Source organism: Tympanuchus pallidicinctus, unplaced genomic scaffold (genome assembly GCF_026119805.1).
Source record: "Tympanuchus pallidicinctus isolate F22 unplaced genomic scaffold, pur_lepc_1.0 scaffold1, whole genome shotgun sequence".
Lineage (NCBI taxonomy): Eukaryota > Metazoa > Chordata > Aves > Galliformes > Phasianidae > Tympanuchus > Tympanuchus pallidicinctus.
In genome coordinates, this window is record NW_026294618.1 from 108,833,622 (window position 1) to 108,847,759 (window position 14,138).

At 50.2% G+C, this 14,138-nt stretch overlaps 1 long non-coding RNA gene across 4 annotated transcripts; it reads right to left on the reverse strand.

Annotated features, from left to right (window-relative positions):
• Positions 1-1,281: 1,281 nt before the first annotated feature.
• Positions 1,282-13,813, reverse strand: LOC128081643 (uncharacterized). 4 transcript variants are annotated; one of them, XR_008207300.1, is made up of 8 exons: positions 13,587-13,813; positions 12,099-12,280; positions 11,505-11,693; positions 11,188-11,363; positions 5,983-6,081; positions 3,018-4,224; positions 2,409-2,596; positions 1,282-1,460 (listed from the first exon to the last, which is right to left on the reverse strand). It is a non-coding gene; the product is annotated as an uncharacterized LOC128081643 (long non-coding RNA). The 4 variants fall into 4 exon arrangements; XR_008207306.1 differs by lacking the exon at positions 13,587-13,813 and adding an exon at positions 12,972-13,580; XR_008207301.1 differs by lacking the exon at positions 1,282-1,460 and adding an exon at positions 1,473-1,594.
• Between the last annotated feature and the right edge of the window lie 325 nt (positions 13,814-14,138).

The window sequence follows — 14,138 nt, forward strand, 5'->3', positions numbered from 1 at the left end:
AACACAAAGCCATCATTTCCAGACCCAGCTATGCCATTCCACTCTCACCCCAGTGCCTCAGCCCCAAACATTTACAAGGGAGAGATGCCGCATTTCCTGATGAACTTCAGCAACCCTCCAGAGCACCTAAAAAATCAGGCAGCCCCACCAAAGCCATCTCTCTCCATTATCCCCCTTTGTTATCCCTGTTTTCCCCAGCCCTGCGACAGCCAGCTTGAGCAGCCCTCAAACCCCAGGCACCACCAACATCCCACAAGGGCTCACTGCAGCATCAGCTCTACCCCATGGCGATGTGGCACAGCCAGCACACCTACAGCACTCCACACACCTCCACTTTCCACTGCAGAACCAAGCTGCTGCTTTGCTCTGGATTGGCCCTGGCCCCTCGGAGAGGCAGGCAGCGGGATGCGGCAACACTGGGATGCTGTCAGAGCTGCTGTGTCCCATGGCCAAAATGAGCTGGACCGTGTCATTTTTTAAAAAGGTAAGGGAGCAGAATGAGTTGCAGAGGTTTTCTTGCTAGAGATGCTGTGCCCCCGTGCAGTTTTGTGGAGCCAACACAAACACATAGTGGACGTTCCCATCTTGCCATGCTGTGCGCAGGATGTCCTGCAGCTCCCTGGTACAAACCCCCTGCTCCCTCCTACAAAACCACGCCATTCTAGTTCTGAAATATGCTGCCTTATAGCAGGGGCTACTGAGGTTATAAAGGGCTCAGGACAGCAGCAAGCATCCATGGGAAGCACAGTGGCTGCTTCGAAATGGGTGCTGGAGAGTAGCATCCAAAACAAACCTCACTGGATGGTCCCAGCTGGTGGTGTGTGGGGTGTGCTTGATTCCTGGAATTAGGGCTAGGTTGCAGGGTGTATGGGAACTACTGAGTCATGGCCTGAACCTCTGATTGATCACCTGAGGCGAGCCATGAGTCAGCCAGAGGAGCACAGGTGAAGGCAATTCACCTCTGCTGCCGGAAAAGGTGGAGCCAGGCTCCACTCCTCCTAGACCTATTTAAGAGCTGGCTACCAGAGGGGAAAGATCTCTTCTGGAGATGGCCTCTATTGGTGTTTTGTGGTGAGCCCAGCCAAAGGGTAAGCCTCCCATTTTGTTCTCTTTTGTTATCATTGCCCACTTTGCCTAACTCTCTTGATTATATTGTAACATCTTGATATCCACTGATTATACAATTGTAACATCTTGATATCCATTGATTATACACAGGGGAAAAACAGTTTCACCTTAGCAGGTGTGTTTCCTGCACAAACTGAGACTTACCTCTGTTGGTTTTTTTTTCTACGCTGTTTTTGGCATTTTTATTCCAGCCCCAGGGTTCACAGCTGTTTCCTGGAGCATCCATGCGTCCCAGTGTTGGTGCCACAGGCTGAAATCAATGTGCAGCGATGGCACGGAGAGGCCTCCTTGCTCTGGAACCTACCACAGACAGACAGCACCTGGGATGCCACCTGTGGAGAGAAGAGGAGCACTCTTGGTGGAAGCCAGATGACCCAGGACCACTCCTGAGGAATCTGCAAACCAGCACAGAACTGTAGAGCACATCTCCAGCTGCTTTTTGCCTCTGCAAGGTCCCACTGAGCCACTGCAAATGACCCAGAATCTTTGCTGCAGCCTCAGGACTTACTTCTCTTGCGCCAGCTGCTCCCCACAACTGTGGGGTGTTCTGGGCACCCCACTATGAGCTGTAAAATGGAAGGAACAAAGAGATGCTCATCCCTAAAGGGGTACTTGCTCATCCACAAAAAGTGAAAAGAAACACAGCAGGTGCAGGGGTAAATCAGCTCTGAAGGACCACTTCTGCTGTGTCTGTGGAAAGGGAAGGTCTTGGGATAGAAAGTAGAAAAAAAGACTTATCCCCAGGTAGCACTGGTCACCCTATGCTGCTCTAAGGGTTAAACTAGGTGAGAAGAGTTCTCACTGCTGCTGAAATAGGTCAGACCAGCTTCATAAAGCATCACAGACCCAGCCAGTTCTGCATCCTCCAGTGTGCACCGCAGAAAGGCATTAAATGTGTGGCAGTGTCCAGGCACGTTTTGCCCCAAGAGCCCTGACATCAAAACGCATAAAAGTGACTCCAGCACATGAGCGAGGACGTGGTCACAGGGCTCAAGTTGTTCCTCAGAGACTGTGAGCAAGGGCATGAGAGCAAAACGAGAGACGCTGTGATCCTCAGGGTATCTCAGCCTCGCAGAGAAATTGTGACTACAGCCTGTGAGATACAGCTGGGCTGCTTAAGAACACTGAATATCGACAGCTGACCCACACCTTTATGAGTCGTGTCCACAGCTCCCTCAGATGCTAGAGTAAAGCTCAGGCTCACCCAGGCTGTGTCTTTCCCTGAACTGCTCCCTTCTGCAGCGAAAGCTGGCAGAGCTGGGCCCATGGCCACCTCTTACCTCCTGAGCTGGTCGCAGGGTCCCTCAGTCAAGCACAGGGCAGGAAGGAAGCTGAGACCCTTATAGGACCTCTATAGCTGAGACTCTTACAGGTCTTTTCCAACCTTGCGATTCTATGATTCAGTTGGTTCCTTGCTGCTCACTCCCATCAGAAAGATCTGTGCACTCCTTGGGAAGCACAATGCCACCTGGGGAAAAGTGAAAGCAGGAACAGGCCACGCAGGTGGCTATCACCCAGGAGAAGGCCAGATCCTTCCGCCTGATATCTACTCCTCTTTCCAGTCCTGATGTGGCCTAGAGGATGCAGAAGTATCGGTGGTTAGAAGCAGGACTCAGGGAAGGATCTGTAGAATTGGAGCTGATTCAGCTCTCCAGCCTGGCAAAGGAACAGAGCCGTAGGGCTGCCATGAGCTGCAGGACTGCCCTGCTGTCATTTGGGTGGTGAAGCTGAAACCACCTGGCTGGCAAAGTCCCATCTTGCTGACTTATCCATAGAACCCCAGGGAAAGAGAGACAGGCTCTGGGCTGAGAAGGGCTTGTGATACTGGTCCAGGAAAAGGGTGCAGCTCACAATTGTTGCTCAGCATCTCCAGAGGACCACTACTCTACCATCAAGATGCTGTGAAGTCCAGTGCACAAGGCAGCAGTGAGACAGGGAGGTCACAGCGAGTTGCCCAACAGCTGGGCAACATCTGCAGGTGGCACATGGACAGTGCAGGACGGGTGGTGCAGTGGAATTGCCAGGTCACAGCCTGAACCACTGCGTGAGCACACGAGTACCTCAAGTGGAGGGAGTCTTCCTCTCTCTCCATCTCAGCAGTGCTCCCAGCAGCACACATACAGTCAGCCTGCACAGGTCTCCTCCCCTCACCCCTCAGCCCCCTTTCACCTTTCAGCACACCATAGTTCAAACGCAGAAGGGCTGCATTCCTCAGCTCACCACTTTCTGCCAAACTGTTGCTGGGAGGGATGAGTCGATTCCTCTTTCTTTGATATCCTGTTCTACAGCACCTATATCTCAAATAAAGGCTCTGTCATCACCTTGTTTGCTTTACAGGTGGGAAGGGGCAGAGGACGTCTGTAACAATCCGAATGATCAATGCAGTGGAAGGAGGTGTAACCACAAAGGGACTAGCGCAACAGAAGGGTGTTACAAAGACAAAGTGCTCACCAGTCTCTGAAGATCCAGGCTCACAGGGAAAACTCCACAAGGGAGGGATCTCCAACCAGAGATCCTTGCCCACTGCAGGGTCAGCCCTTCAATGAGGTCTAAGAGAGGTGCAGCCAGGCTCCCCTCATTCCATCATACAACTGAACTGCCCTCACCTGTGCTCCCAGGGCTGACTGGGTCCTTTCCCCAGATGCTCCATCAGTGGATCAGGCCCTGACTAAACACTCACCAGACAGCATTTCTCAAGAAATAACAGCCAAAGGGGGAAATGGTTATTCCCCTGCTGTTTTCCAGCTGCCTGTAACAATCCCACCTCTGCTGTGCTGGTCGGCAGAGCTGACAACAGGATCTTCTCATGAGCCAGCAGGATGAGGAAGTGAGCAGAGGTTTTGGAAACGTGCCTGCTGTCAGGGTGGGAGTTTGGGCCCACCCCAGCACCATGCATTTCCACCACACGACATGGGAGGTGGCAAAGGTGTTGGAGCCAGCGGAGAGCTGGTGGAGGAGGAGAAGCTTGGATGCCTGGCAATTTGAGGGGACATGAGGTAGCAGCACCCATCACAGCCATGGGCAGCACAGACAGATGGCGTTGGACATGACATACAGGGCCTTCATGACTGGAGCTTCAGGGGCTGGCCGTGGTCACTGTGGAGAAGGGAAGAGTGTGGTCAGCAATTGTGGAGACAGGGCACCTACCCTGGGCTGCAGCCCCTACAGCAGAGTTGCAGGGTTTCAGGCTGCACAAAAAACCCTCTAATTTTGTCTTTAGCGTGACTCAAAAACAAACCCCAGCACTGTCACAGCCTGGGCAGAGCACAGCAAAGGAACCCTAAACCTGTCAGCTCCCTTCCTACACCCCTCAGATCACTCAAAGATCTCTCTCTCTTCAGCAAGGGGGCAAGAACCAAAGGGCTCTTCCTTAGGTCAAGAACTCTCCATCTCAAAGCTCTCAAACACCTCAGGCATTTTCAGCTTTGTCATACCAGCAGTGAAGTGCATGCACCCACCTGCCGCAGCTTGGCAAGAAGACACCACTCCCTGCTGAATTACCTGATGGGCCAGATATGTCACACTAACAGGGAGAAAAGAAGAATGAAAAAACAACTGAGGGATGGAGAAAAAAGGCCCTAACTAAACTAAGGACCTTGGGGCTCTCTCTCATCATCCACTGGGATGGGCAGACCCTTGGGAAGGAAGAGCACTCAATTTGTGCCGGGAGAGATTCAGGCTGGATGTTCGGAAATACTGCTGTTCCAGAAGAGTGGTCGGTGCTGCAAAGGGCTGCCCAGGGAAGTGGTGCAGTCACTGACCCTGGAGGTGCTCGAGGTTACGTTCAGACACTGTGTCGAGGGGCATGGATTAGTGAGAACTATTGCTGATCGGTGCATGGGTGGACTGATGATCTCGGAGGTCTTTTCCAACCTTGCGGATTCTAGGATTCTAACATCTTGCTAACTGGCCTACCGTGCCTGTTACCATCTTCCAGACCTGCTTCTTCACGCTGGCAGATTAATTTCTTTGCTACTTTCCTCCCTGCCCCAATGGCAGGAAAGTCATCACCCCCACTTGACAGGCCGGAGCAGTAGCAAGTTGTACTTGTGAGTTTTTCAAGTCCCTTTTATCCGCAGAGGGAATAAAAATGCCCAAACAAAAAGGCTGCAGCGGGGCTCTCTCTAGGACACCGGTTGTCTCAGTACAGTTCAGTTACTTACAATGCACACAGCACCTACAAAAGCTTTGCGCTCTGTTGTCAGCAACTGCGAAATTGAGAGACCCCCCCGCGGGGTCTGATGTGCTAAGCTCCCTCCCTGCTCTAATGATTGATGTGTGATGTAGGCCCCTAGGGGCGTAGACGAAGTAATTAAGCTATATAAGGTAGTTAATACGGGTAATAAACGCCATTTTACTGCTCATCATATTGGTGTCACCTCAGTAATTGGCCAAGCTGCGGTCTCCTGGGGAAGCGGAACGGGTGCGGACTGTAACAGCGCTCCAACAAGGAAGGAAAACAAATCCAGCATGCTCTGCAGAGCTCCCAGCTCGCAGCAGGTGACGCCTGCTCTGTGCACAGAGCATGCACACAAATGGCACCTCATCTCTTCCCCATTTATCCTCCCACCATTGCTACAGGCATTTAGAGGCACTAAATGTCCCTAAATGGAAGGCTCGTGGAGAACACTGAATGCACAGGAGATTTCTCGCTTTTTTGGTGCGAGAGCACTGCTTGTCTAGACGACAAATATTTTTCAAACAAGCACCAACCAACCCTCACAACTAACAACTGAAATGGCATTTCCCTGCAAAAAAAACCAAACCAACCGAAGAGCAGCCTGTCCAAAGACCCCTCCTCACACACTTGCCATCTTGGCCACAACCATTATTCCATTTGCCAGGTTTACTCACAGAACTGCAGGCTTCTCTTCACCGTGCATCACGTGGACACAAACTGGCTGCTGGTGCAGGGAATTTCACTTGAGCATCTCACCACAGACGCTCCCTTTCCTGCAAAGATACAAGGAGAAAGGCCTCAGCTCCTCCAAGCAACAACTGGAAACAGCTCCAGAAAATTCCCCACTCAAAAGCGGTTCCTGGAGAGGTACAAAGCAGTCCTTCAAGGTTCACATGTGCTCATGCTGCGGCCTTTGCAGAAACACACTGCCTTTGTGCTCCTGGCTCCTCAGGGCTCTTTTCTATCACCTCCTGGGCACAGCACAATAGCTTTTCGTGCACAAATCTAGGCCCTACCTACCTTCCTCCACCCCCAAATCAAGTCCAACACAGAGTTGTGGTGCAGTGACCAGATGCTGACAAGAGTTCTAAAAGAGCAGAAGAGGGGAAGAGCACATACAGTCAAGGCAGAAATAAAGAAGAGCAGAAGAGAAGGAAAAGAAAGGATACAGGTAAGAAACAAGTGCAGGAGATGAAAAGTGCAACAGAGAAAACGGTTGGATACAGGCAAGACAGCAAAGCAATGAGGAGACGAGCAGAAGAGGAGAAGAGCAGAAGCATAAAAGAGAGGATGAAGGTAAGAACAATGTGCAGACAAGGAGAAGAGTGGAAAGGGAGGTGAGCCAAGACAGGTAAGACAGAAAAGCAGAAGTGGAGAGCAGCTGAAGAGAAGAAGAGAGAACACGGGTATGGCAGAAGTACAGAAGATGGGCAGAGAGGACACAGGCCAGGGAGAAGTGCAGAAACGAAAAAGAACAGAAGGGAGGAAGAGAGCACAGAAGAGCAGAGAAGGAAAAAAGCAGCAAAGTAGAAGAGCACATAGCGGTCAGAACAGAAGAACAGGAGAGCATAAGATGTGCAAGGAGGACACAGCTAAGTCAGAAAAGCGGATGAGGAGAACAACAGGAGAAGAGAGGATACGGGTAAGAAAGATAAGCTGAAGAGGAGTACAGATGCAGGAGAGGAGTCGGGATACAAGGAAGAAAGAACTGCAGATGAGCAGAAAGAAAGAGGATAACACGAAGGGAGAAGAGCTGAAGAGCAAGTGAGGAAGAGAGCAGAAAAGGGAAACACAGAAGAGAGAAGAGCAGAAAAGACAACGCTGTCTGCTCTGTCCTCGCTAGCAATGCCCCAAGACACGGCCAAAGCGAGGAGAAAAAGCCCACATGTAAACTTAGCGATGTTCTGGAGGCACACAGGAGCAGTTCACAGTAACAAGCTTGGCAAACGCTGCATGGGCCTTGACTCATTCCTGCGCTGTTCTCAGCTGAATCAGGGCTGTCCCACTCAAATCACTCCTTTTCATTGTCACCTGTCTAACAGGCCCACCACAGCTGCTGCCACTTTCAAGAACCAGTAATTAATGCTGGCAGTTTCAGTCCTTAACTATGGGCTGGAGAAACACGGTTTCGGGTGGTGACGACTGGCAATCACTTGGACGGGTATCCTGACTGGGAGGGGAAAGCTGGCATTGCCCCGCTGGGGATGCTCTTGCTTTGCCAGCAGTGACAATGAGCGCAGACACCCCAGAGGACGTCGCCGAGGAATCGCTGAGCTCCTGATGTGGATCAACGAGGGCGAGTCTGGGGGCAGCAGAGCTGGCGGGGGGGTGCTCGCACTGAGTGGGCGCGGGACAGCTGGCAGTGCCCCTCTGGGGATTTTCTTCCTTCTCCAGAAGTGACATCCAACCCTGGAATCCTGGACGACACCGCAGACATGGATGAGCTGCTCACGTGGATCAACAGCGGTGTGTTTGGGAGCAGCACAGCTGATGGGGGGCTGTCTGCGCTGAGTGCCTGGGGGAATGCTGGCATTGCCCCACTGGGCATTTCTTCCATTGACCAGAAGAGAGACCCAGCACCAACAGCATTGCCGACAATGTGGAAATTGACCTTTTCCTCACCTGGACTGATGGTGAGTTTGCAGTCTGCACAGATGACCAGTGGGTGTCTGCACCAAGCGGGGGTGGGACGGCTACCATCATCATTCCGGGGGATGTTCTGCCATTCCAGAAGCTGCGAGTGCTCTGGACAGCAGCAAAAGGGAAGAGCTGACGCAGCGCACCACTGCCACAGAACCACCGAGCCCACGTGTCTCCAGCAGCCTCGACTCCTCCTCTTCCATCAGAGCTGCCTCACTCCCCCAGGGCCAGCAGAGAGCTCAGCAACAACACAGATGCTGAACCTGGGCTCCTCAACAACTCACTTGGGCACCAGGCAGCATCCCCTCAGCTGCCTGTGCCGAGCCAACTGGCTGCCCCTGCACTTCCATCGCCAAACACAGCACACCTGATGGAAGAGGTGCTGCAAAGCTCCAGAAACACTAAAGTAAAGCCAATGAGCTGAAGGGACTCTCATGGCAAAGCAAAGAATCCCACCAGAGTAAACTGAGAAAAACGCCCACCAATGTTTAGCCATGGAAGGAAAGAATGGAAATTGAAAAGCAGTGCAGGGCTAGGACGCTAACAAAAACCAAAGAGCAAAGCCAAGCCAAGCAAAACCAGAACAAATCAAAGACAGACGAAGGACTGAAAAGCCAAGGAAAGCAAAGCTGAATCACCTGAAATCCTCACAAACACAAGGCAATACGCTTAGCAAAGCAAAAGGAGTTCAAAGAACACAAACGGAAGGGAAAAGAAGAGCAAGAAAGCTGGAAAAAAAACACGCATTGCAATGCAGAAGGAGCAGTAAACCAAGAGAGGAACAACAGTAAAACAACCAGGACAACATACAGAGCAAACCAACAACAACCCTTCCAGCAGCAGTAGCAACACAAACAAACAATGGAAAAGAATGCAGCATCAGGGCAAAGCACAGACGCCCACCGAGTCTGGAGCAGGCCAGAATCTTAGCATCCGTGCCTGGGAGGAGGGAAGGGAGCTACTGGGCATGCTGCTTCCTCCAGCACAGATGCAATTGCAGGGGCGCCAGCCCAGAAGGAACCTGCGGCTGCCAGTCAGAGCAAAGCATCTCTCTGCAGGAAGCCAAAGCACTTGCAGTCATGCCAAGGAGGAGGGAAGGGCAGCTACCGGGCATGGATCTCACCTGCCAGCAGAGGGGGAGGGCATTTTGTGGGGTGGCAATTCTGGGTGAGAAATTGTATTCTGATAATATTGTACTCCAAAATTGCTGGAATTGGGAGGAAGGAATTACTGGCGTGGGATTTTTGGGGGGCTGGGAAGTTTTTTGGAGGGGGAAGAAACTATTGGTGGGAGGGAGAAATTGATCGCAGGGGGAAACTGATCAGAGGGTGGGAATTTCAGGGGGTGGGATCAGAAACTGTTGTTAGGGGTGGGAAAGGGTTGGGAATATTGTCATTTATGCACTGTTTTGTACGCTTCACCATTAAATGCTCTGCATTCCCTTTGCTACACCTCTGCCTGCAGTTGTTCATGCAGCATCAAAGCCCCCCCAGGCTCCCTTGCCCACCTCTGGGGATGTTGGGGTGGCTGCAGGCAGCCAAGAGCTGCCGCTCCTCCAGCTCCTCCAGGATGAACATCTCCATCAGGGGCACCAAGTTTGCACAAGGAGAGTCGAGGCAACGCTGAGAGGCAACGGGAGCTTACTGGGGAACTGCACAGAGCACCAGGGGCGCTGGGGAGCTTTGCTCAGCACTTGTGGAGTTGGGGGGCTCAAACGGTACCCAGGTGGCACATTTTCACCTCACTAACTTCCTGTACCCCAACATCCCACCCAAGGCGTTCTACAGGCCCTTTTTTCCAATGAGGGCAGACTTTCTCCTTCCCCCCCCTCCCCAGGCTGCCCATCTCCCCCCTGGGTGCTGTGTTCCACACATTCCCACCCTGATGCTGTCGCTCAGTGACACGTTTGTCACCCACACACTCACCATGGGACCTGAGGAGGGCTGGGAGGTGTCCTGTGAAAGCAACCCCAGTGACAGCTCTGGTCCCGAGCCCTGGAAGACACAGCTCCTGGAAAACCACCTTCAGAGCTGCTTCATCTCATCACCTTGGCACTCCACCTGGGGGCTGTGTTGAAGCCAGCTGCTTCCCCTGGTGTCTCGAGACTGGGCTCCTCTCTCACTCTGCTCCTCACCCAACATCCAGGACTGCTTTTTACCATGCCCTTGCTGAAGAGCACACAAGGTACACAAGCACACCGCTCTCCCTAGGAAAAACATGGCTCCTAAGCACCTACACTGTAAACCTATAAACACACGTTCAAGTCTCACAGGAATCAGAAATTTTAAAACACACCCAAGGCCCCTGTTTAGCGGTAAGGGTTTGCTGAATTTGGGCTCACAGTATGATTCCAACTCGTCACCTTCCTGCCTTCCAACTGCCTTCACTGTGCTTGAAGCTAAGATCCAATGCTTAATGCCCTTACGTAACAGCAGCTACTTCATCAAAACAGAGGAAGGAACGTCTCTGTAATTACATCACACACCAGCCAGGCTGCTAAGGATCGGTAACTCTTCTGGGACAGCTTCATCCAAACCTTTCTGGATTAGTCTTGCTATCACCCGGAACTCGTTCCGTTACTGCTTTGAGGGGTCAGAGCCTGAACTCCACTAAAAGGCCACCTGTCATCATGCAATCAGGCACACCTGATACAACCACACCACTAAGGCTCCTCTGCTCAACTCCACTGGTTCCCAGTGCTCACTTAAAAAATAAAATCCACCGCGTGTATCAAACACCAACCCTTCTCTCAGCATCCCAACATCCCTGCCTCGTCCATCTCTGGCCAGCAGGACTAAATTCAAAGCAGTGCATGCCACAATTCCACACAAGTAGCTTGAAGCTGTGTTTAATCTTGCAGATCACAGCTCAATAAACACTGGCTCAGCACAAGTCACTCACAGAGAACAGGGCTCTGCTCTCACCAGCACCTGCTATACATCAAGAAGGAACGTGCCGAGGAAAACAAACACAGCAGCATACAAACTAAGAGTGACTCCTGATTGTCAGCACTGAAAGGAAAGCAAGCTGAAGAAAAGCCTCAGGGAAATCAGTACAGGACAGCAAAGCAGGGAGGACAAAGGATAGGGACTGATCCTGAACTGCACAAATTAGAGAACAAGAGCCTTGAGAGGAGTAATTGGTTATACAGTGATAAGAGTTTTACACAAACAATGGGAATCTATTCAGAAGCTGTCTAAAGGCTTGTTTCAAATACTGCCAAAATGAGGAATTCTTACACTGCTTTATTCTGCATGAGAATACGAACAGCATCCCACCGGGATGTTTGCTTCTCAGTACAGCACTGTTTGCACAGCAGCAGCAGTACGAAAGGAGGCTGATGTGTTTCATTACGAGCACTAAATTTCTGTTGCAATTCTAAATTGCTAGTGAATGCCATCCCGAGCAGAAATACCTGTTGTTGTGAAAATAAATAAGCAAAAAAAAAAAAAAAAAATTAGGTACTAAAAGAAAGAAAAGAAAGGAAAATACAGAAGAAAAGAATCAAGAGAAAATAGCACTCAAATGCATTTAAGATGTACAAAAGTGTGCTTACTTCAAGGTCCAACAGGCAAATGGATTCGGGAGTCTCAAGTCCCAAGTCTTGATGTTCCTTGCAGCAAGTGACAAAGTAGTTTTAACAATGGCTGCACTGGGGTAACACCGACATAGAGTTCCACTGCAAACCCAGCCACACAGGGTGCTGGGGACTACCAGCACACTGCACTGTGCATTCCAACAGCACCTGGGCGAAAGCAGAGCACTGAGAAGTCAGCATCTACACCCCAGTGAGGAAGACTAACATCTGATCTAAGCTGGGCTTCATTACAAGAGAAGGAAGGAGCTCTGAAGATTTCTCCCATCTCAGGAGCCTCCTAGCAACTTCTTCCCACCTGTTTGCCTCTGGTTAACAATCTGGAACCAAGCATTTTGAAAAGGCAATGTAACACTCTTCCAGTGATTCCCCCAGCTGTTCTGATTTCCTCCACATCATTTGAAATATTTTAAAGACATGTGGAAGAGTAAGACGTAGTGAGGAGGGAGCCTTACACACACCAATTCATCTCTGGAATATGGGCGTTCCACACATGTACAGCAAGAGTGGTCAAGCACTGCATCAACTGGAGGCAGAAAGTGAAGAGTAACTTACGCTAGAACTGCTCAGATCACGCAGTGCTGCCAGCTGGCGTGCATCGCTGCACTGTGCCTCGCTGTGCTGGGCAGCTTGAGCAGAAACGTCCCAGCACGCACGTACAGCTTCCTTCCATTTCCAGGAAGGTGTCAGACAGCTCCTCAGCTCACTGTTCCACACAGTGAAGGAGACGATCAAAACTACAAGGCAGAAAAGACTCCTTTTCAAAAAAGTCCTGCTAAAAGCCATCGCATGCTTTGAATCAATGTTATTTAGCTGTAGACGAAGTAAGTGGACGATTCAACTGCTACGACCCCCTCAGTTGTTTACGTCTGAGTTGCACAAGGAAGCAGGAGAACAGCCTTAAGTGCCCAAAGCTCTGACCTTCATTTATGGAAGTGAAATCAGCTGAAGTCAGTATGAAAGGAAACATAATGGGAAGAATGGAACATAGAACTTCACCAAGGAATTGGCTACAAACATTGTTTTGCACTATGCCAGCTGTGCCTCAGACGATCTGCCCTGAAGGCAGTTGGCATAGCTGGCCCTATCGGCTTTTTCTGAAGGAGAATGTTCTTCTGGAAGTGGCCTTTTGCTTCTCTTTCATACTGCAGACCTACAATTCTTCATTATTTCCACTGTGGGTTGTGTTCAGTTGATCAGGACAAAGCTGATCCATGAATGTTTGAGAAATCTGAATTAGCTACTGAAATACAGAACAACGTTCTCTTACTGAAGAGGCAGAAGATAACTGACCCTAGATATCACCCAGTCTTCTCCAAGGCTTCTAGCTTGGACAAATACATAGCTTGGGCTCCAAGCCTGCTAAGAACCTCAGTACAGAGAAACTCCTCTCCTGTCCACAAACTGGTCACACAGGGAAACCGATACCTGCTAGATGTTCTCTGACTGAGAAAAAAATATTCCATTCCGGATTGCTTCTGTTTGTTTTTTAAATACAAGAAGGATAAAACAATGGGTTTCAAGTGCCTCTCTGCACTGACGGACATCTCCCAAAGCAAATTCCATTTTAATAAAGCCAGAATGAGCCAGCAGATGACCGCTCTTGACAGCTCTCCAATTCTTTGCATTAGATTCCAAGTCCGGGGTTGATTCAAGGTATTTCTAAAGAACAAAGTTCATCAGAGGAAGAGGAATAACCATCCTTCTGTGAAGGCAAGGACATCACTTCTCCAGAACACACTGCTACCTAACCCACTCTCACAGGTGAGGCATTCACATATCCTGCAGCAGTAAAGTTCCAGGAGCTCATTCAGCAGTTCTCTCCTTGATGAAGCTGCTGTATCTAGCTTAGTCTTGAAGTTAGAAAATACACAAGGTTTAACTTTAGGAAGAAAATCCCCATTCAACAATTGGCTTCAGCAGACTTTCATTTGGAGGAGTTAAATCACTTGAGCAGCAGCTGTCAGTGGAACGAAACTGAGAGACTGTGACCAGTTTTGAGGATATGAAAGATTACGACAGGATCAAAAGATGACGAAATACCTCACGTGTCTTTACGACACAGGAACAGCATTCCAAGCTCGTCTCCAGAGGTATTTCCTTCTCTGCCTCCTGAACGTGGAGCACAGCACCTCGGAATGTATGGCGTGAGTGCTACAGTGCAACCAGTCTGATGTTATGGGAGACGTTGTCAGGTCTTGCACGGAGTTCAGCTTGAGCCACATAAAGGTGAAGATGGCTGGAATGAGCTCTTTTATCTTCTAGTAACTTCCCCTATTAAACATGAAGGCAACATATTCATACTTTTTTCCACATCTGTCTTTTCAACAACTGCATTACCTGACCGTTTTTTCACCTCCACTACAGACTGCAGACTTGATGAAATTACTCCAACATCTCAGAAACCAGATAACGGGGAAAAAAAAAAAAAAAACTTCAGAATGTGCCTCTTGTAGATGTTAAGGCTGTCAGACAGTTTGATTCAGAGACAGCACACCTTGATACAGAACAGCTAGTCCATATGGGAACTGCTGAACCACAGTCTGAACCTCTGGCTGATCATCTCAGGTGAGCGCTGAGTCAGCCCTGGGAGCA